The sequence below is a fragment of the Ranitomeya variabilis genome, chromosome 1, assembly GCF_051348905.1.
Source record: "Ranitomeya variabilis isolate aRanVar5 chromosome 1, aRanVar5.hap1, whole genome shotgun sequence".
Classification (NCBI taxonomy): domain Eukaryota; kingdom Metazoa; phylum Chordata; class Amphibia; order Anura; family Dendrobatidae; genus Ranitomeya; species Ranitomeya variabilis.
Genome location: NC_135232.1, coordinates 612,034,690 through 612,059,100, shown reverse-complemented (window position 1 = coordinate 612,059,100; position 24,411 = coordinate 612,034,690).

Genomic DNA, 24,411 nt, shown 5'->3' with positions numbered 1-24,411 from the left:
TGAAAACACGGGGCAGAATGAAGACAACACAGGGGCAGAATGAAAACAACACAGGGGCAGAATGAAAACACAGGGGGCAGAATGAAGAAAACACAAGTGGCAGAATGAAGAAAACACAGGGGGCAGAATGAAGAAAACACAGGGGGCAGAATGAAAACAACACAGGGGGAAGAATGAAAACAACACAGGGGGCAGAATGAAAACACGGGGCAGAATGAAATCAACACAGGGGCAGAATGAAAACAACACAGGGGGCAGAATGAAAACAACACAGGGGGCAGAATGAAGAAAACACGAGGAAGAATGAAAACGGGGCAAAATGAAAACAACACAGGGGGCAGAATGAAAACAACACAGGGTAGAATGATCACCCCAGGGGGGCAGAATGAAAACAACACAGGGGAAGAATGAAGAAAACACGGGAAAAATGAAAACGGGGCAGAATGAAAACAACACAGAGGGCAGAATGAAAACACAGGGGGCAGAATGAAAACAACACAGGGGGCAGAATGAAAACAACACAGGGGTAGAATGAAAACACAGGGGGCAGAATGAAGAAAACACAGGGGGCAGAATGAAGAAAACAAAACACGGGGCAGAATGAATACAACACAGGGGGCAGAATGAAAACACGGGGCAGAATGAAAACAATACGGGGCAGAATGAAAACAACACATGGGGCAGAATGGAAACAACACAGGGGGCAAAATGAAAACAACACAGGGGCAGAATGAAAACACGGGGCAGAATGAAGAAAACACAGGGGGCAGAATGAAAACACAGGGGGCAGAATGAAAACACGGGGCAGAAACAAGACAACACAGGGGCAGAATGAAAACAACACAGGGGGCAGAATGAAAACAACACAGGGGGCAAAATGAAGAAAACACAGGGGGGCAGAATGAAAACATGGGGCAGAATGAAAACAACACAGGGGGCAGAATGAAAACAACACAGGGGCAGAATGAAAACAACACAGAGGGCAGAATGAAGAAAACGCGAGAAAGAATGAAAATGGGGCAGAATGAAAACAACACAGGGGGTAGAATGAAAACAACACAGGGGGTAGAATGATCACCCCAGGGGGCAGAATGAAGAAAACACGGGAAGAATGAAAACGGGGCAGAATGAAAACAACACAGGGGGCAGAATGAAAACACAGGGGGCCGAATGAAAACAACACAGGGGGCAGAATGAAAACAGCACAGGGGGCAGATTGAAAACACGGGGCAGGAATGGATACAACACGGGGCAGAATGAAACCACGGGGCAGGAATGGAAGCAACACAGGGCAGGAATGGAAACAACACAGGGGGCAGAATTAAAACACAGGGAGAAGGAATGGAAACAACACAGGGAAAGAATGTGGGACACAGGGCAGGATGTGAGACACAGAGGGGCAGAATGTGAGACACGGGGCAGAATGTGAGACACGGGGAAGAATGTGAGACACAGGGGGGGCGGGATGGGAGACACGGGGCAGGATGGAGACAGATGGGGCAGGATCATGGTGCAGGATGGATACAGATGGGGCGGTAGGATCATGGGACAGATGGGGCAGGATCATAGTGACAGATGGAGCAGGGTCATGGGTACAGATGGGGCAGGATCATGGGGACAGATGGGGCGGAATTATGGGGACAGATGGAGCAGGATCATGGGGACAGATGGGGCAGGATCATGGGTACAGATGGGGCAGGATCATGGGAACAGATGGGGCAGGATCATGGAACAGATGGGGCAGAATGGATACTCATGAAGGCAGAATGGGAAAACATATGGCTGGAGCCAGGAATGAGATACATGGGGCCAGGCTGGGGGATATTATTACTATAGGGGCTAATTAAGTGATATTATTACTGCATTGATGTATTTATTTTATTTTTTGAGGATACTGTTTTAAATGGGGGAGGCGGCCCTGTAACTGTGCAGAGCGACACTATGTTAAGTAAAATTAAGTAATGTGTTCTGCAAGCGGAGCTCTAGATAACTGTGTTATTTCCTGCAGAGACGACTCCTGGCTGGAAGAAGTGATGGTGGTCTATGCTGGATTAAGATGAAAAGCGAAGCTGAAGGAATACACCTAGAGACATCACTGGTGAGTCAGTGTGTTACCTGTACACTGACACTATACACTGTATACTATATACAGCGGTCCTGTGTACAATGTCACCAGTGATCACTGTATTACTTTTACACTGACACTATACACAGAGCTCCTGTGTATAATGTCACCGATGATCACTGTATTACCTGTGCACAGACACTGCATACTTTGTACAGATCTCCTGTGTATAATGGCCCTTTTGGTGATAGTATTGTGTTTTTCTTTATTAATGATCAGTGATCAGTATTTTAATATTCAGTCACTATGTGCTGGTAATATGTTGTCCGGCCATGATGTAGCGGTATTTGTTCCCTGTATGTGGTATTATTCATCACCATGTGGTGGTAATATGTGATCTGGACGTAGTGGGGCAGTATTTGTTCCTTGTATGTGGTATTACAAGTCACTATGTGGTGGTAATATGTGATCTGGTCATAGTGCAGTGAATTTGTCCCTTGTATATGATATTATTGGTCATATTAAAAATTGAAAAAGAAATAAAAATATACCTAAATTGTATTGCATATTTTAACAAATTTTTAATAAGTTAGCGTAGACTAGAGCTCAGCCAAAAGAATCTGCCTTGTTGTGGTGACAGATTAGAAAAATCTTTTGGCTAAAACAAAAGCTGCTGGCTATATGTGTGATCTGGTGATGGGAACTGTTAACCCCTTTCTGTCATCGGACGTACTATTCCGTCCATGTGGGGTGGGCCCTACTTCCCAAGGACGGAATAGTACGTCCAGCGCGATCGGCCGCGCTCACGGGGGCTTCCCTGAGACGATTGGTACAAGGCGATGTGCTCACCTTGTACCGAGTGTCTCCTCCCAGCAAGCCCCGGATCCAAAATGGCTGCAGGGCTGCATCCGGGTCCTGCAGGGAGGTGACATCACAGCCCCTGCTCAGAGCAGGTGCCGGGAAGTCTCCCTTCTGTGCACGTCAGATCACCGATCTGACACAGTGCACAGCAAAGTGTCAGATCAGAGATCTTTCACTTTACTGTAATGCCCCCCCCCCAGGCAAAGTAAAAATGTAAAAAAAAAAATTACATGTGTAAAAAAAAAAAAAAAAAATCCGAAATAAATAATAATAAAAAAATATATTGTTCCAATAAATATTTTCCATTAGCTAAATAAAAAAACAAACAATAAAAGTACACATATTTAGTATCGCCGCGTCCGTAACGACCCGACCTATAAAACTGTCCCACTAGTTAACCCCTTCAGTGAACACCGTAAAAAAAAAAAAAAAGAGGCAAAAAACAACGCTTTATTACCATACCGCCGAACAAAAAGTGGAATAGCACGCGATCAAACAGACGGAAATTAATAACCATGGTACCGCTGAAAACGTCATCTTTTCCCGCAAAAAATGAGCCCCCATACAGCATCATCAGCAAAAAAATAAAAAAGTTATAGTCCTCAGAATAAAGCGATGCAAAAATAATTATTTTTTCCTTAGAAGAGTTTTTATCGTATAAAAGCGCCAAAACATAAAAAAATGATATAAATGAGGTATTGCTGTAATCGTACTGACCTGAAGAATAAATCTGCTTTATCCATTTTACCAAACATGTAACGGTATAAACGCCCCCCCAAAAAGAAATTAATGAATAGCTGGTTTTTGGCCATTTTGCCTCACAAAAATCAGAATAAAAAGCGATCAAAAAATGTCACGTGCCCGAAAATGTTACCAATAAAAACGTCAACTCGTCCCGCAAAAAACAAGATGTCACATGACTCTGTGGACCAAAATATGGAAAAATTATAGCACTCAAAATATGGTATCGCAAAAAACATTTGTTGCAATAAAAAGCGTCTTTTAGTGTGTGACAGCTGCCAATCAAAAATCCGCTAGAAAACGCGCTATAAATAGTAAATTATATCCCCCTTCATCACCCCCTTAGTTACGAAAAATTAAAAAATTTTAAAAATGTATTTATTTCCATTTTCCCATTAGGGTTAGGGTTAGGGCTAGGGTTAGGGCTAGGGTTAGGGTTAGGGCTAGGGTTAGGGTTAGGGTTAGGGTTAGGGCTAGAGTTAGGGCTAGGGTTAGGGCTAGGGTTAGGGTTAGGGCTAGGGTTAGGGCTAGAGTTAGGCTAGGGTTAGGGTTGGGGCTAGGGTTAGGGCTACAGTTAGGTTTAGGGTTGGAGCTAAAGTTAGGGTTGGGGCTAAAGTTAGGGTTTGGATTACATTTACGGTTGGGAATAGGGTTGGGATTAGGGTTAGGGGGTGGTTAGGGTTACAGTTGAGATTAGGGGTGTGTTTGGATTAGGGTTTCAGTTATAATTGTTGGGTTCCCACTGTTTAGGCACATCAGGGGCTCTCCAAATACGACATTGCGTCCAATCTCAATTACAGCCAATTCTGCATTGAAAAAGTACAACAGTGCTCCTTCCCTTCCGAGCACTAACGTGCGCACAAACAGGGGTTTACCCCAACACATGGGGTATCAGCGTATTCAGGACACATTGGACAACTTTTGGGGTCCAATTTCTCCTGCTATCCTTGGGAAAATACAAAACTGGGGGCTAAAAAATAATTTTTGTGGGGAAAAAAAATTTGTATTTTCACGGCTCTGCGTTATAAACTGTAGTGAAACACTTGGGGGTTCAAAATTCTCACAACACATCTAGATAAGTTCCTTGGGGGGGTCTAGTATCCAATATGGGGTCACTTATGGGGGGTTTCTACTGTTTAGTTACATCAGGGGCTCTGCAAATGCAACATGACGCCTGCAGACCAATCCAAGTCTGCCTTCCAAATGGCGCTCCTTCCCTTCCGAGCTCTGCCATGCGCCCAAACGGTGGTTCCCCCCCACATATTGGGTATCAGCGTACTCAGGACAAATTGTACAACAACTTTTGGGGTTCAATTTACACTGTTTCCCTTGGAAAAATACAAAACTGGGGGCTAAAAAATAGTTTTTTTTTAAAAAAAAGGATTTTTTATTTTCACGGCTCTGCGTTATAAACTGTAGTGAAACACTTGGGGGTTCAAAGTTCTCACAACACATCTAGATAAGTTCCTTTGGGGGTCTAGTTTCCAATATGGGGTCACTTGTGGGGGTTTTCTATGGTTTAGGTTCATTAGGGGCTCTGCAAATGCAACGTGACGCCTGCAGACCATTCCATCTAAGTTTGCATTCCAAATGGCGCTCCTTCCCTTCCGAGCTCTCCCATGTGCCCAAACGGTGGTTCCCCCCACATATTGGGTATCAGCGTACTCAGGACAAATCGGACAACAACTTTTGGGGTCCAATTTCTCCTGTTACCCTTGGGAAAATACAAAACTGGGGGCTAAAAAATAATTTTTGTGGGGAAAAAAATAATTTTTATTTTCATGGCTCTGCGTTATAAACTGTAGTGAAACACTTGGGGGTTCAAAGCTCTCACAACACATCTAGATGAGTTCCTTAGGGGGTCTACTTTCCAAAATGGTGTCACTTGTGGGGGGTTTCAATGTTTAGGCACATCAGTTGCTCTCCAAACGCAACATGGCGTCCCATCTCAATTCCAGTCTATTTTGCATTGAAAAGTCAAATGGCGCTCCTTCCCTTCCGAGCTCTGCCATGCGCCCAAACAGTAGTTTACCCCCAGATATGAGGTATCAGCGTACTCAGGACAAATTGGACAACAACTTTTGGGGTCCAATTTCTTCTCTTATCCTTGGGAAAATAAAAAATTGGGGGCTGAAAAATCATTTTTTTGAAAAAAATATGATTTTTTATTTTTACGGCTCTGCATTATAAACTTCTGTGAAGCACTTGGTGGGTCAAAGTTCTCACCACACATCTAGATAAGTTCCTTAGGGGGTCTACTTTCCAAAATGGTGTCACTTGTGGGGGGTTTCAGTGTTTAGGCACATCAGGGGCTCTCCAAACATAACATGGCGTCCCATCTGAATTCCAGTCAATTTTGCATTGAAAAGTCAAACGTCGCTCCTTCCCTTCCGGGCTCTCCCTTGCGCCCAAACAGTGGTTTACCCCAACATATGGGGTATCAGCGTACTTAGGACAAATTGGACGACAAATTTTGGAGTCCAATTTCTGCTCTTACCCTTGGGAAAATAAAAAATTGGGGGTGAAAAAATCATTTTTGTGAAAATATTTGATTTTTTATTTTTACGGCTCTGCATTATAAACTTCTGTGAATCAATTAATAGGTCAAAGTGCTCACCACACATCTAGATAAGTTCCTTAGGGGGTCTACTTTCCAAAATGGTGTCACTTGTGGGGGGTTTCAATGTTTAGGCACATCAGGGGCTCTCCAAACACAACATGGCGTCCCATCTGAATTCCAGTCAATTTTGCATTGAAAAGTCAAATGGCGCTCCTTCGCTTCCGAGCTCTGCCATGCACCCAAACAGTGGTTTACCCCCACATATGGGGTATCGGCGTACTCAGGACAAATTGTACAACAACTTTTGTGGTCCATTTTCTCCTGTTACCCTTGGTAAAATAAAACAAATTGGAGCTGAAGTAAATTTTTTCTGTAAAAAAGTTAAATGTTCATTTTTATTTAAACATTCCAAAAATTCCTGTGAAATACCTGAAGGGTTAATAAACTTCTTGAATGTGGTTTTGCGCACCTTGAGGGGTGCAGTTTTTAGAATGGTGTCACACTTGGGTATTTTCCATCATATAGACCCTTCAAAATGACTTCAAATGAGATGTGGTCCCTAATAAAAAATGGTGTTGTAAAAATGAGAAATTGCTGGTCAACTTTTAACCCTTATAACTCCCTTACAAAAAAAAATTTTGGTTCCAAAATTGTGCTCATGTAAAGTAGACATGTGGTAAATGTTAATTATTAAGTATTTTGTGTGACATATCTCTGTGATTTAATTGTATAAAAATTCAAATTTGGAAAATTGCGAAATTTTCAAAATTTTCAAAATTTGGTTTTTTCACAAATAAACGCAGGTAATATCAAATAAATTTTACCACTATCATGAACTACAATATGTCACAAGAAAACAGTGTCAGAATCACCGGGATCCATTGAAGCGTTCCAGAGTTATAACCTCATAAAGGGACAGTGGACAGAATTGTAAAAACTGGCCCGGTCATTATCGTGCAAACCACCCTTGGGGGTAAAGGGGTTAATGTGTGATTGGTGAGAAGTGGAGTTTTTTCAAGAGAGTGGTGGGACTGTGGACAGTTTGAGGGGTGGAGGTGGGACTGGGGTGGAGCCTGGGCGGAATCTCCAGGGGGCCCCAAATATTTTGCCAGTATGGGTCCTGAAATTCTTTGTGGCAGCCCTGGAAGCAGATGCTAAGCCAAGAGAAAGAACTCATATGACGCTAGGTGCCTCCACCGAGAAGTATAGCATAAGGGTTGAGCTTGCTCTGTAACTGAACTGTGCCAATCGCGCACATGTACGAAACAGATGCTAAGCCAAGCGGCTAGTTACCCCAGTCCTGACACTACTGAACCTGTGCCTGACCGGCACCCTAAGCATGTAGCAGACAAGAGACTCAGACATTGAGCTAAGGGTACGAAACCGCATAAGTGTGCAACCTGCCTGCCTACATGTACAGTCTCTGGGCAAAGACACACAAACATGCAGACAGTGGTAGAGTAGCCACCCACGCACAGCAAACATAAAAGACGTGTGCACCGCTGAGAGCCTTTTATACCCTAGGCTCTACCCCAAACACTCACGCCCAGTCGGCCGAGACATCGCTTCAGGGCCAATCAGGAGCTGCCACATCATCAGAGCAGCTAATGTCCGACCACCAATGAGAAGCCGCCACATCACGGACATGCTCAGTAAGGTGAACTCTGGACTTAGACTCCAGAGCGCAAGGCTGCACTCGCATATCCCCTTCACGACATGCGCCGTACTAGTAATGCGCATGTCGTGTCTCCCCCCTTTGATGTGGGCTCCGGCGCTGAGCCCACATCAAATTCGCAACATGTCAGCTGTTTTGTACAGCTGACATGTGCGCGCAATAGTGGCATGTGGAATCACGATCCACCTGCCGCTATTAACTAGTTAAATGCCACTGTCAAACGCTGACAGCGGCATTCAACTACCGCTTCCGGCCATCGGGCCGGAAATGCGCACATCGCCGATCCCCGTCACATGATCGGGGGTCAGCGATGTGTCGGCATGACAACCTTAGGTCTCCTTGAGACCTCTATGGTTGTTGATGTCGGCTTGCTGTGAGCGCCACCCTGTGGTCGGTGCTCATAGCAAGCCTGTAATTCAGCTACATAGGAGGGATCAGATGATCGCTGCTATGTAGCAGAGCTGATCAGGCTATGCCAGCTTCTAGCCTCCCATGGAGGCTATTGAGGCATGGCAAAAGTAAAAAAAAAATTTTTTTTAAATATGAACAAAAAAAAAATATAAAAGTTTAAATCACCCCCCTTTCGCCCCATTCAAAATAAAACAATAAAAAAAATAAAACATACATATATTTGGTATCGCCGTGTTCAGAATCGCCCGATCTATCAATTAAAAAAAGGATTAACCTGATCGCTAAACGGCGTAGCGAGAAAAAAGTTCAAAACGTTGGAATTACGTTTTTTGGTTGCCGCGACATTGCATTAAAATGCAATAACGGCGATCAAAAGAACATATCTGCACAAAAGTGGTATCATTAAAAACGTCAGCTCAGCATGCAAAAAATAAGCCCTTACCTGACCCGAGATCCCGAAAAATGGAAACGCTACGGGTATCGGAAAATGGCGCAATTTTTGTTTAGCAAAGTTTGGAATTTTTTTTCACCACTTAGATAAAAAATAACCTAGACATGTTTGGTGTCTATGAACTTGTAATGACCTGGAGAATCACAGTGGCAGGTCAGTTTTAGCATTTAGTGAACCTAGCAAGAAAGCCAAACAAAAAACAAGTGTGGGATTGCACTTTTTTTTGCAATTTCACCACACTTGGAATTTTTTTCCCATTTTCTAGTACGAGACATGGTAAAACCAATGATGTCGTTCAGAAGTACAACTCGTCCCGCAAAAAATAAGCCCTCACATGACCATTTTGATGGAAAAATAAAAAAGTTATGGCTCTAGGAAGGAGGGGAGCAAAAAAATGAAAACACAAAAACGAAAAAGGGCTGCGTCTTGAAGGGAATATCATTGATTACCATAGACTTGACTGGAGAGCCAGGAATAACCAAACATATACCACGAGCCTGAGCAAAACGCTGGGACTGACATCTGTGCTGAGCAGCAATGGCAGCGGCTGGACCTGAATGGGAGACCGCAGAAGCAGATATTGCTTGGGATCTATCCTCTGCATTGGGAGAATCCCGTTGCCTAACACTATGGCTCCTTAAGGTACCTTCACACTAAGCGACGCTGCAGCGATACAGACAAAGATGCCGATTGCTGCAGCGTCGCTGTTTAGTCGCTGTGTTACATAGTTATTAAGGTTGAATGGAAGACTTTAAGTACATCTAGTTCAACCCATAGCCTAACATGTTGATCCAGGGGAAGGCAAAAAAAACCCATGTGGTAAGAGTAAGCTCCACCATGGGGAAAAAAATTCCTTCCCGACCACACATACGGCAATCAGACTAGTTCCCTGGATCAACGCCTTATCAAGGAATCTAATATATATACCCTGTAACATTATACTTTTCCAGGAAGGTATCCAGTCCCCTCTTAAATTTAAGTAATGAATCACTCATTACAACATCATACGGCAGACAGTTCCATAGTCTCACTGCTCTTACAGTAAAGAATCCGCGTCTGTTATTATGCTTAAACCTTTTTTCCTCCAGACGTAGAGGATGCCCCCTTGTCCCTGTCACCGGTCTATGATTAAAAAGATCATCAGAAAGGTCTTTGTTCTGTCCCCTCATATATTTATACATTAACATAAGATCACCCCTTAGCCTTCGTTTTTCCAAACTAAATAGCCCCAAGTGTAATAACCTATCTTGGTATTGCAGACCCCCCCAGTCCTCTAATAACCTTGGTCACTCTTCTCTGCACCCGCTCTAGTTCAGCTATGTCTTTCTTATACACCGGAGACCAGAACTGTGCACAGTATTCTAAGTGTGGTCGAACTAGTGACTTGTATAGAGGTAAAATTATGTTCTCCTCATGAGCATCTATGCCTTTTTTAATGCATCCCATTATTTTATTTGCCTTTGTAGCAGCTGCCTGACACTGGCCACTGAATATGAGTTTGTCATCCATCCATACACCTAGGTCTTTTTCATTGACGGTTTTGCCCAGAGTTTTAGAATTAAGCACATAGTTATACATCTTATTACTTCTACCCAAGTGCATGACCTTACATTTATCCCCATTAAAGCTCATTTGCCATTTATCAGCCCAAGCTTCTAGTTTACATAAATCATCCTGAAATATAAAATTGTCCTCCTCTGTATTGATTACCCTGCAGAGTTTAGTGTCATCTGCAAATATTGAAATTCTACTCTGAATGGCCCCTACAAGGTCATTAATAAATATGTTAAAAAGAAGAGGGCCCAATACTGACCCATGTGGTACCCCACTACTAACCGCGACCCAGTCCGAGTGTGCTCCATTAATAACCACCCTTTGTTTCCTATCCCTGAGCCAGCTCTCAACCCACTTGCACATATTTTCCCCTATCCCCATTATTCTCATTTTATGTATCAACCTTTTGTGTGGCACCGTATCAAAAGCTTTTGAAAAGTCCATATACACTACATCTACTGGGTTCCCTTGGTCCAGTCCGGAACTTACCTCTTCATAGAAGCTGATCAAATTAGTCTGACATGATCGGTCCCTAGTAAACCTGTGCTGATACTGGGTCATGAGATTATTCCTCTTCAGATACTCCAGCACAGCATCCCTTAGAATGCCCTCCAGGATTTTACCCACAGTAGAGGTTAAGCTTCCTGGCCTATAATTTCTGAGTTCAGTTTTTGTCCCCTTTTTGAATATTGGCACCACATTTGCTATACGCCAGTCCTGTGGTACAGACCCTGTTATTATGGACTCTTTAAAGAATAAAAAAAATGGTCTATTAATGACTGTACTTAATTCCTGCAGTACTCGGGGGTGTATCCCATCCGGGCCCGGAGATTTGTCAATTTTTGTGATTTTTAGACGCCGCCATACTTCCTGCTGGGTTAAGCAGGTAACATTTAATTGGGAATTTTTATCACTAGTCATATTGGCTGCCATGGGATTTTCTTTTGTAAATACTGATGAAAAAAAGTCATTTAGCATATTGGCTTTTTCCTCATCCTCATCCACCATTTCCCCCAGACTATTTTTAAGGGGGCCAACACTATAATTTTTTAGTTTCTTACTATTTATGTAGTTAAAGAATATTTTGGGGTTATTTTTGCTCTCTCTAGCAATGAGTCTCTCTGTCTCAATCTTTGCTGCCTTGATTTGCTTTTTACAGAATTTATTTAATTTTTTGTATTTATTTAACCCCTTCATGACCCAGCCTATTTTGGCCTTAATGACCTTGCCGTTTTTTGAAATTCTGACCAGTGTCCCTTTATGAGGTAATAACTCAGGAACGCTTCAACGGATCCTAGCGATTCTGAGATTGTTTTTTTGTGACATATTGGGCTTCATGTTAGTGGTAAATTTAGGTCGATAATTTCTGAGTTTATTTGTGAAAAAAACGGAAATTTGGCAAAAAATTTGAAAATTTCGCAATTTTCACATTTTGAATTTTTATTCTGTTAAACCAGAGAGTTATGTGACACAAAATAGTTAATAAATAACGTTTCCCACATGTCTACTTTACATCAGCACAATTTTGGAAACAATTTTTTTTTTTGCTAGGAAGTTATAAGGATTAAAATTTGACCAGTGATTTCTCATTTTTACAACAAAATTTACAAAACCATTTTTTTTAGGGACCACCTCACATTTGAAGTCATTTTGAGGGTTCTATATGGCTGAAAATACCCAAAAGTGACACCATTCTAAAAACTGCACCCCTCAAGGTGCTCAAAACCACATTCAAGAAGTTTATTAACCCTTCAGGTGTTTCACAGCAGCAGAAGCAACATGGAAGTAAAAAATGAACATTTAACTTTTTAGTCACAAAAATGATCTTTTAGCAACAATTTTTTTATTTTCCCAAGGGTAAAAGGAGAAACTGGACCAGGGACGTTGTTGTCCAATTTGTCCTGAGTACGCTGATACCTCATATGTGGGGGTAAACCACTGTTTGGGCGCACGGCAGGGCTCGGAAGGGAAGGAGCGCCATTTGACTTTTTGAATGAAAAATTGGCTCCAATCTTTAGCGGACACCATGTCGCGTTTGGAGAGCCCCCGTGTGCCTAAACATTGGAGCTCCCCCACAAGTGACCACATTTTGGAAACTAGACCCCCCAAGGAACTTATCTAGAAGCATAGTGAGCACTTTAAACCCCCAGGTGCTTCACAAATTGATCCGTAAAAATGAAAAAGTACTTTTTTTCACAAAAAAATTATTTTAGCCTCAATTTTTTCATTTTCACATGGGCAACAGGATAAAATGGATCCTAAATTTTGTTGGGCAATTTCTCCTGAGTATGCCGATACCTCATATGTGGGGGTAAACCACTGTTTGGGCACATGGTAAGGCTCGGAAGGGATGGAGCGCCATTTGACTTTTTGAATGAAAAATTATCTCCATCGTTAGCGGACACCATGCCGCATTTGGAAAGCCCCTGTGTGCCTAAACATTGGAGCTCCTCCACAAGTGACCCCATTTTGGAAACTAGACCCCCCAAGGAACTCATCTAGAGGCATAGTGAGCACTTTAAACCCCCAGGTGCTTCACAAATTGATCCGCAAAAATGAAAAAGTACTTTTTTTTCACACAAAATTTCTTTTAGCCTCAATTCTTTCATTTTCACATGGGCAACAGGATAAAATGGATCCTAAAATTTGTTGGGCAATTTCTCCTGAGTATGCCGATACCTCATATGTGGGGGTAAACCACTGTTTGGGTGCACGGCAAGGCTTGGAAGGGGAGGCGTGCCATTTGACTTTTTGAATGGAAAATTAGCTCCAATCGTTAGCGGACACCATGTCGCGTTTGGAGAGCCCCTGTGTGCCTAAACATTGGAGCTCCCCTACAAGTGACCCCATTTTGGAAACTAGACCCCCCAAGGAACTTATCTAGATGCATAGTGAGCACTTATAACCCCAAGGTGCTTCACAGAAGTTTATAACGCAGAGCCGTGAAAATAAAAAAATAATTTTTCTTTCCTCAAAAATGATTTTTAGCCCAGAATTTTTTATTTTCCCAAGGGTAATAGGAGAAATTGGACCCCAAATGTTGTTGTCCAGTTTGTCCTGAGTACGATGATACCTGATATGTGGGGGTAAACCACTGTTTGGGCGCACGGCAGGGCTCGGAAGGGAAGGCACGCCATTTGGCTTTTTGAATGGAAAATTAGCTCCAATCATTAGCGGACACCATGTCGCGTTTGGAGAGCCCCTGTGTGCCTAAACATTGGAGCTCCCGCACAAGTGACCCCATTTTGGAAACTAGACCTCCCAAGGAACTAATCTAGATGTGTGGTGAGCACTTTGAACCCCCAAGTGCTTCACAGAAGTTTATAACGCAGAGCCGTGAAAATAAAAAATGTGTTTCCTTTCCTCAAAAATATTTTTTTAGCCCAGAATTTTTTTATTTTTGCAAGAGTAACAGGAGAAATTGGACCCCAAAAGTTGTTGTCCAGTTTCTCCTGAGTACGCTGATACCCCATATGTGGGGGTAAACCACTGTTTTGGCACACGTCGGGGTTCGGAAGGGAAGTAGTGACGTTTTGAAATGCAGACTTTGATGGAATGCTCTGCGGGCATCAGGTTGCGTTTGCAGAGCCCCTGATGTGCCTAAACAGTAGGAACTCCCCACAAGTGACTCCATTTTGGAAACTAGACCCCCAAGGGAACTTATCTAGATGTGTGGTGAGCACTTTGAACCCCCAAGTGCTTCACAGAAGTTTATAACGCAGAGCCGTGAAAATAAAAAATGTGTTTCCTTTCCTCAAAAATATTTTTTTAGCCCAGAATTTTTTTATTTTTGCAAGAGTAACAGGAGAAATTGGACCCCAAAAGTTGTTGTCCAGTTTCTCCTGAGTACGCTGATACCCCATATGTGGGGGTAAACCACTGTTTGGGCACATGCCGGGGCTCGGAAGGGAAGTAGTGACGTTTTTGAATGCAGACTTTGATGGAATGGTCTGCGGGCATCATGTTACGTTTGCAGAGCCCCTGATATGCCTAAACAGTAGAAACCCCCCACAAGTGACCCCATTTTGGAAACTATACCCCCCAAGGAACTTATCTAGATGTGTGGTGAGCACGTTCAACCCCCAAGTGCTTCACAGAAGTTTACAACGCAGAGCCGTGAAAATAAAAAATCTTTTTTCTTTCCTCAAAAAAGATGTTTTAGCAAGCAATTTTTTATTTTCACAAGGGTAACAGGAGAATTTGGACCCCAATATTTGTTGCCCAGTTTGTTGTGAGTACGCTGATACCCCATATGTGGGGGTAAACCACTGTTTGGGCGCACGTCAGGGCTCGGAAGGGAAGTAGTGACATTTGAAATGCAGACTTTGATGGAATGGTCTGCGGGCGTCACATTGCATTTGCAGAGCCCCTGATGTGCTTAAACAGTAGAAACACCCCACAAGTGACCCCATTTTGGAAACTAGACCCCCGAAGGAACTTATCTAGATGTGTGGTGAGCACTTTCAACCCCCAAGTGCTTCACAGAAGTTTATAACGCAGAGCCGTGAAAATAAAAAATAATTGTTCTTTCCTCAAAAATTATGTTTTAGCAAGTAATTTTTTATTTTTGCAAGGGTAACAGGAGAAATTGGACCCCAACAGTTGTTTCCCAGTTTGTCCTGAGTACGCTGGTACCCCAAATGTGGGGGTAAACCACTGTTTGGGCGCACGTCGGGGCTTGGAAGGGCGGGAGCACCAGTTGACTTTTTGAACGCAAGATTGGCTGGAATCAATGGTGGCGCCATGTTGCGTTTGGAGACCCCTGATGTGCCTAAACAGTGGAAACCCCTCAATTCTAACTTCAACACTAACCCCAACACACCCTTAATCCTAATCCCAACTGTAGCCATAACCCTAATCACAACTCTAACCCCAACACACCCCTAACCACAACCCTAACCGCAACACACCCGTAACCCTAATTCCAACCCTAATCCTAACCCTAATCCCAACCGTAACCCTAATCCCAACCCTAACCACAACTGTAACCCCAACACACCCCTAACCCTATCCGTAACCCTAACCACAAGCCTAATCTTAACCCTATTTCAATCCCTAGCCTTAATTCCAACCCTAACTCTAATTCCAACCCTAACCCTAAGGCTATGTGCCCACGTTGCGGATTCGTGTGAGATTTTTCCGCATGATTTTTGAAAAATCTGCAGGTAAAAGGCACTGCGTTTTACCTGCAGATTTACAGCAGATTTCCAGTGTTTTTTTGTGCGGATTTCACCTGCGGATTCCTATTGAGGAACAGGTGTAAAACGCTGCGGAATCCGCACAAAGAATTGACATGCTGCGGAAAATACAATGCAGCGTTTCTGCACGGAATTTTCCGCACCATGGGCACAGCGGATTTGGTTTTCCTTAGGTGTACATGGTACTGTAAACCTGATGGAAAACTGCTTCGAATTCGCAGCGGCCAATCCGCTGCGGATCCGCGGCCAATCCGCTGCCAATCCGCTGCGGATCCGCGGCCAATCCGCTGCGGATCCGCTGCCAATCCGCTGCGGATCCGCGGCCAATTCGCTGCGGATCCGCTGCCAATCCGCTGCGGATCCGCTGCCGATCCGCTGCGGATCCGCGGCCGATCCGCTGCGGATCCGCTGCCGATCCGCTGCGGATCCGCTGCGGATCCCCTGCGGATCCGCGGCCGATCCGCTGCCGATCCGCTGCCGATCCGCTGCGGATCCGCTGCGGATCCACTGCCGATCCGCTGCGGATCCGCGGCCGATCCGCTGCGGATCCGCGGCCGATCCGCTCTGTGTGCACATGCCATAACCCTACCCCTAACCCTACCCGTAACCCTAACCCTACCCCTAACCCTACCCCTAGTTCTAACCCTAGTTCTAACCCTAACCCTAGTGGAAAAAAAAAAAAAATTCTTTATTTTATTATTGTCCCTACCTATGGGGGTGATAAGGGGGGGGGGGGGTTATTTATTATTTTTTTTATTTTGATCGCTGTGATAGAACCTACCACAGCGATCAAAATGTACTTGTAAGGAATCTGCCGACTGGCAGATTCGGCGGGCGCACTGAGCATGCGCCCGCCATTTTGGAAGATGGCGGCGCCCAGCGAGGAGACGTACGGACACCGGGAGGATCGGTAAGTATGAAGGGGTGGTGGGGGGGTGGATCGGAGCACAGGGGGGGTGATCGGAGCACAGGGGGGGTGGATCTGAGCAAGGAGGGAGCGGACAGGAGGACGGGGGAGCCGGCAGGTGGACGGAGGGGACCGGACCCCATAACGGAGGACTGGGGGGGCGATCGGTGGGTGTGGGGGGGGGGCACTTCAGTATTTCCAGCCATGGCCGATGATATTGCAGCATCGGCCATGGCTGGATTGTAATATTTCACCAGTTTTTTACGTGAAATATTACAAATCGCTCTGATTGGCAGTTTCACTTTCAACAGCCAATCAGAGCGATCGTAGCCACGGGGGGGGGTGAAGCCACCCCCCCCTGGGCTGAAGTACCACTCCCCCTGTCCCTTCAGATCGGGTGAAATCGGAGTTAACCCTTTCACCCGATCTGCAGGGACGCGATCATTCCATGACGCCACATAGGCGTCACAGGTCGGATTGGCACGGGTTTTCATGACGCCTACGTGGCGTCATGGGTCGGGAAGGGGTTAATGCCTCCTCTCTACCTACTTCCTTTAATTCTCTAAATGCTTTCTTTTTGTCACTTATTGCACCCCTTACAGCTTTATTTAGCCATATTGGTTTCCTCCTATTTCTAGTATGTTTATTCCCATACGGTATATACTGTGCACAGGTCCTATCCAGGATGCTAATAAACGTCTCCCATTTTCTTTGTGTACTTTTATGTCTCAGGATATCGTCCCAGTTAATTGCACCAAGATCCTCTCTCATCCATTGGAAATTTGCCCTCCTGAAGTTTAGTGTCCTTGTCACCCCTCTACTACACATCTTATTAAAGGAGACATGAAAACTTATTATTTTGTGATCACTATTCCCCAAGTGACCCCCAACCCTTATATTTGATATGCGGTCTGGCCTGTTGGTTAATATTAGGTCTAGCAGTGCCCCCCTTCTTGTTGGGTCCTGAACCAGTTGTGAAAGGTAATTGTCTCTCATAGTTGTCAAAAACCGATTACCTTTACTGGAACTGCAGGTTTCTGTTCCCCAATCTATTTCAGGGTAGTTGAAGTCCCCCATAATAATGACTTCTCCTTGAGTCGCAGCTTCATCTATTTGCTTTACGAGGATATTCTCCATTGCTTCCATTATTTTTGGAGATTTATAACAAACCCCCATCAGTAATTTGTTATTTTTTTCCCCCTCCCCTTATCTCTACCCACAGGGACTCTACATTTTCATTAGATTCACCTATATTATCATGCAGGATGGGTTTTAAGGTCGATTTTACATACAGACACACCCCACCCCCTCGCTTATCTGTACGGTCATTTCTGAAAAGGCTATAGCCCTGCAGGTTAACAGCCCAGTCATGGCTCTCATCCAGCCATGTTTCAGATATCCCCACCATATCATAATTATGTTCCAACAACATTAGTTCTAATTCATCCATTTTGTTGGCGAGGCTTCTGGCATTAGTATACATGCACTTGATGTTCCTCTCTGTACCTCTATTCTTTCTTAAATTACTAACTGTTCTAACCCCACCCCCCATGCCACCGCCACCCCCAACTTCCTTATTTGTGCCCAGGTCTCTATCTGCACTATCTTCCCCTCCTATTAAATGAATACCCTGCCCCCCAATCCCTAGTTTAAACACTCCTCCAACCTTCTAGCCATTTTCTCCCCCAGCACAGCTGCACCTTCCCCATTGAGGTGCAGCCCGTCCCTAGCGTAGAGCCTGTAGCCAACTGAGAAGTCGGCCCAGTTCTGCAGGAACCCAAACCCCTGTGGTCGCTGGAGAGCTGTCACACAGACAGCTCTCCAGCGACCAATGATGCCGAAGTCCCCTGGTAACCAGGGTAAACATCGGGTTAGTAAGCGCAGGGCCGCGCTTAGTAACCCGATGTTTACCCTGGTTACCAGCATAAATGTAAAAAAAAGAAACACATACTCACATTCCGGTGCCCGGCGTCCGCTTCCCTGCACTCCTCCTGCATCCTGTGTCAGTGCCGAACATCTCCGGCATCTCCCACAGAGCAGAGCGGTGACGTCACCGCTCTGCTTTACCGCCGGCACTTACACAGGATGCAGGAGGAGTGCAGGGAAGCGGACGCCGGGCACCAGAATGTGAGTATGTGGGGGTTTTTTTTACGTTTACGCTGGTAACCAGGGTAAACTTCGGGTTACTAAGCACGGCCCTGCGCTTAGTAACCCGATGTTTACCCTGGTTACCAGTGAAGACATCGCTGGATCGGTGTCACACACACCGATCCAGCGATGTCTACGGGAGATCCAGCGACGAAATAAAGTTCTGGCCTTTCTTCTCCGACCAACGATGTCACAGCAGGATCCTGATCGCTGCTGCCTGTCAAACACAACGATATCGCTAGCCAGGACGCTGCAACGTCACGGATCGCTAGCGATATCGTTTAGTGTGAAGGTACCTTAAGACCTGTGTCTCAACTGACAGAGTTGTATTGTAAACACATATACTGGTGAGCTGCTGGGGAAGAGCTGTGATGTAACAAAAAATAAATCTCCTTTGATGACTAAGCACAGAAGATTGAGGCTGGAGAAAAAATACTTTGTGCATAGTCAAACAAGGAGGAGATTTATTTATTCTCCTTCTCATGAAACTCATCGTATGTGTGCTTATGGTACAGCTCCTCTGACAGTTAAGACACAGATCTCAGGAGCTATGATTTTTCAGACTGTTTCATGTCCTCCTCACACATAACTAGGAAAGCCTACAGTTGAATTACGCAATGTGGCCATTTTATTATGGAGCGGCCCCCAGACGCAGGACGGCGGGGTACTCTGTTATGACCCCAGTGGACAGGGTCTCAGAGGAACGTGTAAGTCTGCAAGATACAAAAATCCAGCTCATAGGGCTGTGGTAACTGGGTTGACCAAATAGCTACTCCTAACGCCAACACTAGAAGTAGCCGGGGATCATGCCTACGGTGATCGCTAGATGACTCGCGCCAGCCGGAGAATCTAACTACCCCTAGGAGAAGAAAACAAAGACCTCTCTTGCCTCCAGAGAAAGGGACCCCAAAGCAAGATACAAGCCCCCCACAAATAATAACGGTGAGGTAAGAGGAAATGACAAACACAGAAATGAACCAGGTTCAGCAAAGAGAGGCCAGCTTACTAATAGCAGAATATAGCAAGATAACTTATCTGGTCAACAAAAACCCTATAAAAATCCACGCTGGAGATTCAAGAACCCCCGAACCGTCTAACGGTCCGGGGGGAGAACACCAGCCCCCTAGAGCTTCCAGCAAAGGTCAGGATACAGATAGGAACAAGCTGGACAAAAATACCAAACAAAACAAAAGCAAAAAGCAAGGAAGCAGACTTAGCTTGAAAAAACAGGAACCAGGATCAGAGGACAAGAGCACAACAGATTAGCTCTGATATCAACGATGCCAGGCATTGAACTGAAGGTCCAGGGAGCTTATATAGCAACGCCCCTGAACTAACGGCCCAGGTGAGGATATAGGAAAAGACAGACGCTCCAGAGTCAAATCACTAATGACCACTAGAGGGAGCAAAAAGCAAAATCACAACAGTACCCCCCCCCTTAGTGAGGGGTCACCGAACCCTCACCACGACCACCAGGGCGATCAGGATGAGCGGCGTGAAAGGCACAAACTAAATCGGCCGCATGAACATCAGAGGCGACCACCCAGGAATTATCTTCCTGACCATAGCCCTTCCACTTGACCAGGTACTGAAGCCTCCGCCTGGAGAGACGAGAATCCAAGATCTTCTCCACCACGTACTCCAACTCGCCCTCAACCAACACCGGAGCAGGAGGCTCAGCAGAAGGAACCACAGGCACAACGTACCGCCGCAACAAGGACCTATGAAACACGTTGTGGATAGCAAACGACACAGTAAGATCCAGGCGAAAGGATACAGGATTAAGAATTTCCAATATCTTGTAAGGACCAATAAAACGAGGTTTAAATTTGGGAGAGGAAACCTTCATAGGAACAAAGCGGGAAGAAAGCCACACCAAATCCCCAACACGTAGTCGGGGACCCACCCGCGGCGGTTGGAAAAGCGCTGAGCCCTCTCCTGTGACAACTTCAAGTTGTCCACCACAAGATTCCAGATCCGCTGCAACCTATCCACCACAGAATCCACCCCAGGGCAGTCAGAAGGTTCCACATGACCCGAAGAAAAACGAGGGTGGAAACCAGAGTTGCAGAAAAACGGCGAAACCAAGGTGGCGGAACTAGCCCGATTATTAAGGGCAAACTCAGCTAACGGCAAGAAGGTCACCCAATCGTCCTGATCAGCAGAGACAAAACACCTCAAATAAGCCTCCAAAGTCTGATTAGTTCGCTCCGTCTGTCCATTAGTCTGAGGATGGAAAGCAGACGAAAACGACAAGTCAATGCCCATCCTACTACAAAAGGATCGCCAGAATCTGGAAACGAACTGGGATCCTCTGTCTGACACAATATTCTCAGGGATGCCGTGCAAACGAACCACGTTCTGGAAAAACACAGGAACCAGATCGGAAGAGGAAGGCAGTTTAGGCAAAGGAACCAAATGGACCATCTTGGAGAAGCGATCACATATCACCTAGATAACAGACATGCCCTGAGACACCGGAAGATCAGAAATGAAATCCATGGAAATATGTGTCCAAGGTCTCTTAGGGACAGGCAAGGGCAAGAGCAACCCGCTGGCACGAGAACAGCAAGGCTTAGCTCGAGCACAAGTCCCACAGGACTGTACAAATGACCGCACATCCCTAGACAAGGAAGGCCACCAAAAGGATCTGGCCACCAGATCTCTGGTGCCAAAAATTCCTGGGTGACCTGCCAACACCGAGGAATGAACCTCGGAAATGACTCTGCTGGTCCACTTATCAGGCACAAACAGTCTGTCAGGTGGACAAGAATCAGGCCTATCAGCCTGAAATCTCTGCAACACACGTCGCAGATCTGGAGAAATAGCTGACAAGATAATACCATCCTTAAGAATACCAACAGGTTCAGCGACTCCAGGAGCATCAGGCACAAAGCTCCTGGAAAGAGCATCGGCCTTCACATTCTTTGAACCTGGTAAATACGAGACAACAAAGTCAAAACGGGAGAAAAACAATGACCAGCGGGCCTGTCTAGGATTCAGGCGTTTAGCAGACTCGAGATACATCAGATTTTTGTGATCAGTCAAGACCACCACACGATGCTTAGCACCCTCGAGCCAATGACGCCACTCCTCAAATGCCCATTTCATGGCCAACAACTCCCGATTGCCCACATCATAATTTCGCTCCGCAGGCGAAAACTTCCTAGAGAAAAAGGCGCAAGGTCTCATAACAGAGCAACCAGGGCCTCTCTGCGACAAAACGGCCCCTGCTCCAATCTCTGAAGCATCCACCTCAACTTGAAAGGGAAGCGAGACATCAGGCTGGCACAAAACAGGCGCCGAAGTAAACCGACGTTTCAACTCCTGGAAAGCCTCCATGGCAGCAGGAGCCCAATTAACCACATCGGAGCCCTTCTTGGTCATATCCGTCAAAGGTTTCACAATGCTAGAAAAGTTAGCGATAAAACGACGGTAGAAGTTAGCGAAACCCAAGAACTTCTGAAGACTCTTAACTGACGAGGGCTGAGTCCAATCAAGAATAGCTCGGACCTTGACTGGGTCCATCTCCACAGCAGAAGGGGAAAAAATGAACCCCAAAAAGGGAACCTTCTGTACACCAAAAAGACACTTTGAGCCCTTGACAAACAAAGAATTTTCACGCAAAATTTTAAAGACCATCCTGACCTGCTCCACATGCGAGTCCCAATTATCAGAAAAAACCAGAATATCATCCAGATAAACGATCAGAAATTTATCCAGATAGTTCCGGAAAATGTCATGCATAAAGGACTGAAAAACTGAAGGGGCATTAGAGAGCCCAAAAGGCATCACCAAGTACTCAAAATGACCTTCGGGCGTATTGAATGCGGTTTTCCATTCATCCCCTTGCTTAATGCGCACAAGGTTGTACGCACCACGAAGGTCTATCTTGGTAAACCACTTGGCACCTTTAATCCGGGCAAACAAGTCAGACAACAGCGGCAAAGGATACTGAAATTTGACAGTGATCTTATTTAAAAGCCGATAGTCAATACAAGGCCTCAAAGATCCGTCCTTTTTAGCCACAAAAAAGAATCCCGCACCAAGAGGGGAAGAAGACGGACGGATGTGTCCTTTCTCCAGAGACTCCTTGATATATGAACGCATAGCGGTATGTTCAGGTATCGACAGATTAAACAGTCTTCCCTTAGGAAATTTACTGCCTGGAATCAAATCTATTGCACAGTCACATTCCCTATGAGGAGGCAATGCACTGGACCTGGACTCGCTAAAGACATCCTGATAATCAGACAAGTACTCCGGAACTTCCGAAGGCGTAGAAGAAGCAATAGACACAGGCAGGGAATCCTCATGAATACCACGACAGCCCCAACTAGACACTGACATAGCCTTCCAGTCAAGGACTGGATTATGGGTCTGTAACCATGGCAGCCCCAAAACAACCAAATCATGCATTTTATGTAGAACGAGAAAACGTATCACCTCGCGGTGTTCAGGAGTCATGCACATGGTAACCTGTGTCCAATACTGCGGCTTATTTTCTGCCAATGGCGTAGCATCCATACCCCTAAGAGGGATAGGATTTTCTAATGGTTCAAGAATAAAACCACAGCGCTTAGCAAATGAGAGATCCATAAGACTCAGGGCAGCACCTGAATCTACAAACGCCATGACAGGATAAGATGACAGTGAGCAAATCAAAGTTACAGACAGAATAAACTTAGGATGCAAATTACCAACGGTGACAGGACTAACAACCTTAGATATACGTTTAGAGCATGCTGAGATAACATGTGTAGAATCACCACAGTAGTAGCACAAGCCATTCCGGCGTCTATGAATTTTCCTCTCATTTCTAGTCAGGATTCTATCACATTGCATCAAATCAGGTGTCCGTTCAGACAACACCATGAGGGAATTTGCGGTTTTTCTATCACATTGCATCACATCAGGTGTCTGTTCAGACAACAACATGAGGGAATTTGCGGTTTTGCGCTCCCGCAACCGCCGGTCAATTTGAATAGCCAGGGACATGATATCATTCAGACCTGTGGGAATGGGAAAACCCACCATAACATTCTTAATGGCCTCAGAAAGGCCATTTCTAAAATTAGCGGCCAGTGCACACTCGTTCCAATGTGTCAGCACGGACCATTTCCGAAATTTTTGGCAATACACCTCAGCCTCGTCCTGGCCCTGAGACATAGCCAGCAAGGCTTTCTCTGCCTGAATCTCAAGATTGGGTTCCTCATAAAGTAAACCGAGCGCCAGAAAAAACGCATCAATATCAGCCAATGCCGGATCTCCTGGCGCCAACGAAAAAGCCCAATCCTGAGGGTCACCCCGTAAGAATGAAATAACAATTTTTACTTGTTGAGCAGAGTCTCCAGACGAACAAGGTTTCAGGGACAAAAATAATTTACAATTATTCCTGAAATTCCTAAACTTAAATCGGTCTCCTGAAAACAGTTCAGGAATCGGAATCTTGGGTTCAGACCTAGGATTTCTGGTAACATAATCTTGTATACCCTGCACACGAGCGGCAAGCTGGTCCACACTTGTAATCAAGGTCTGGACATTCATGTCTGCAGCAAGCTTAAGCCACTCTGAGGTAAAGGGGAAAAGAAAAAAAAAAAATGAGAGAGGGAAAAAAAAAACCTCAAAATTTTCTTTCTTATAATCCCACTTCTGCAATGCATTAAACATTTAATACTGGCCTGGCATACTGTTATGACCCCAGTGGACAGGGTCTCAGAGGAACGTGTAAGTCTGCAAGATACAAAAATCCAGCTCATAGGGCTGTGGTAACTGGGTTGACCAAATAGCTACTCCTAACGCCAACACTAGAAGTAGCCGGGGATCATGCCTACGGTTAT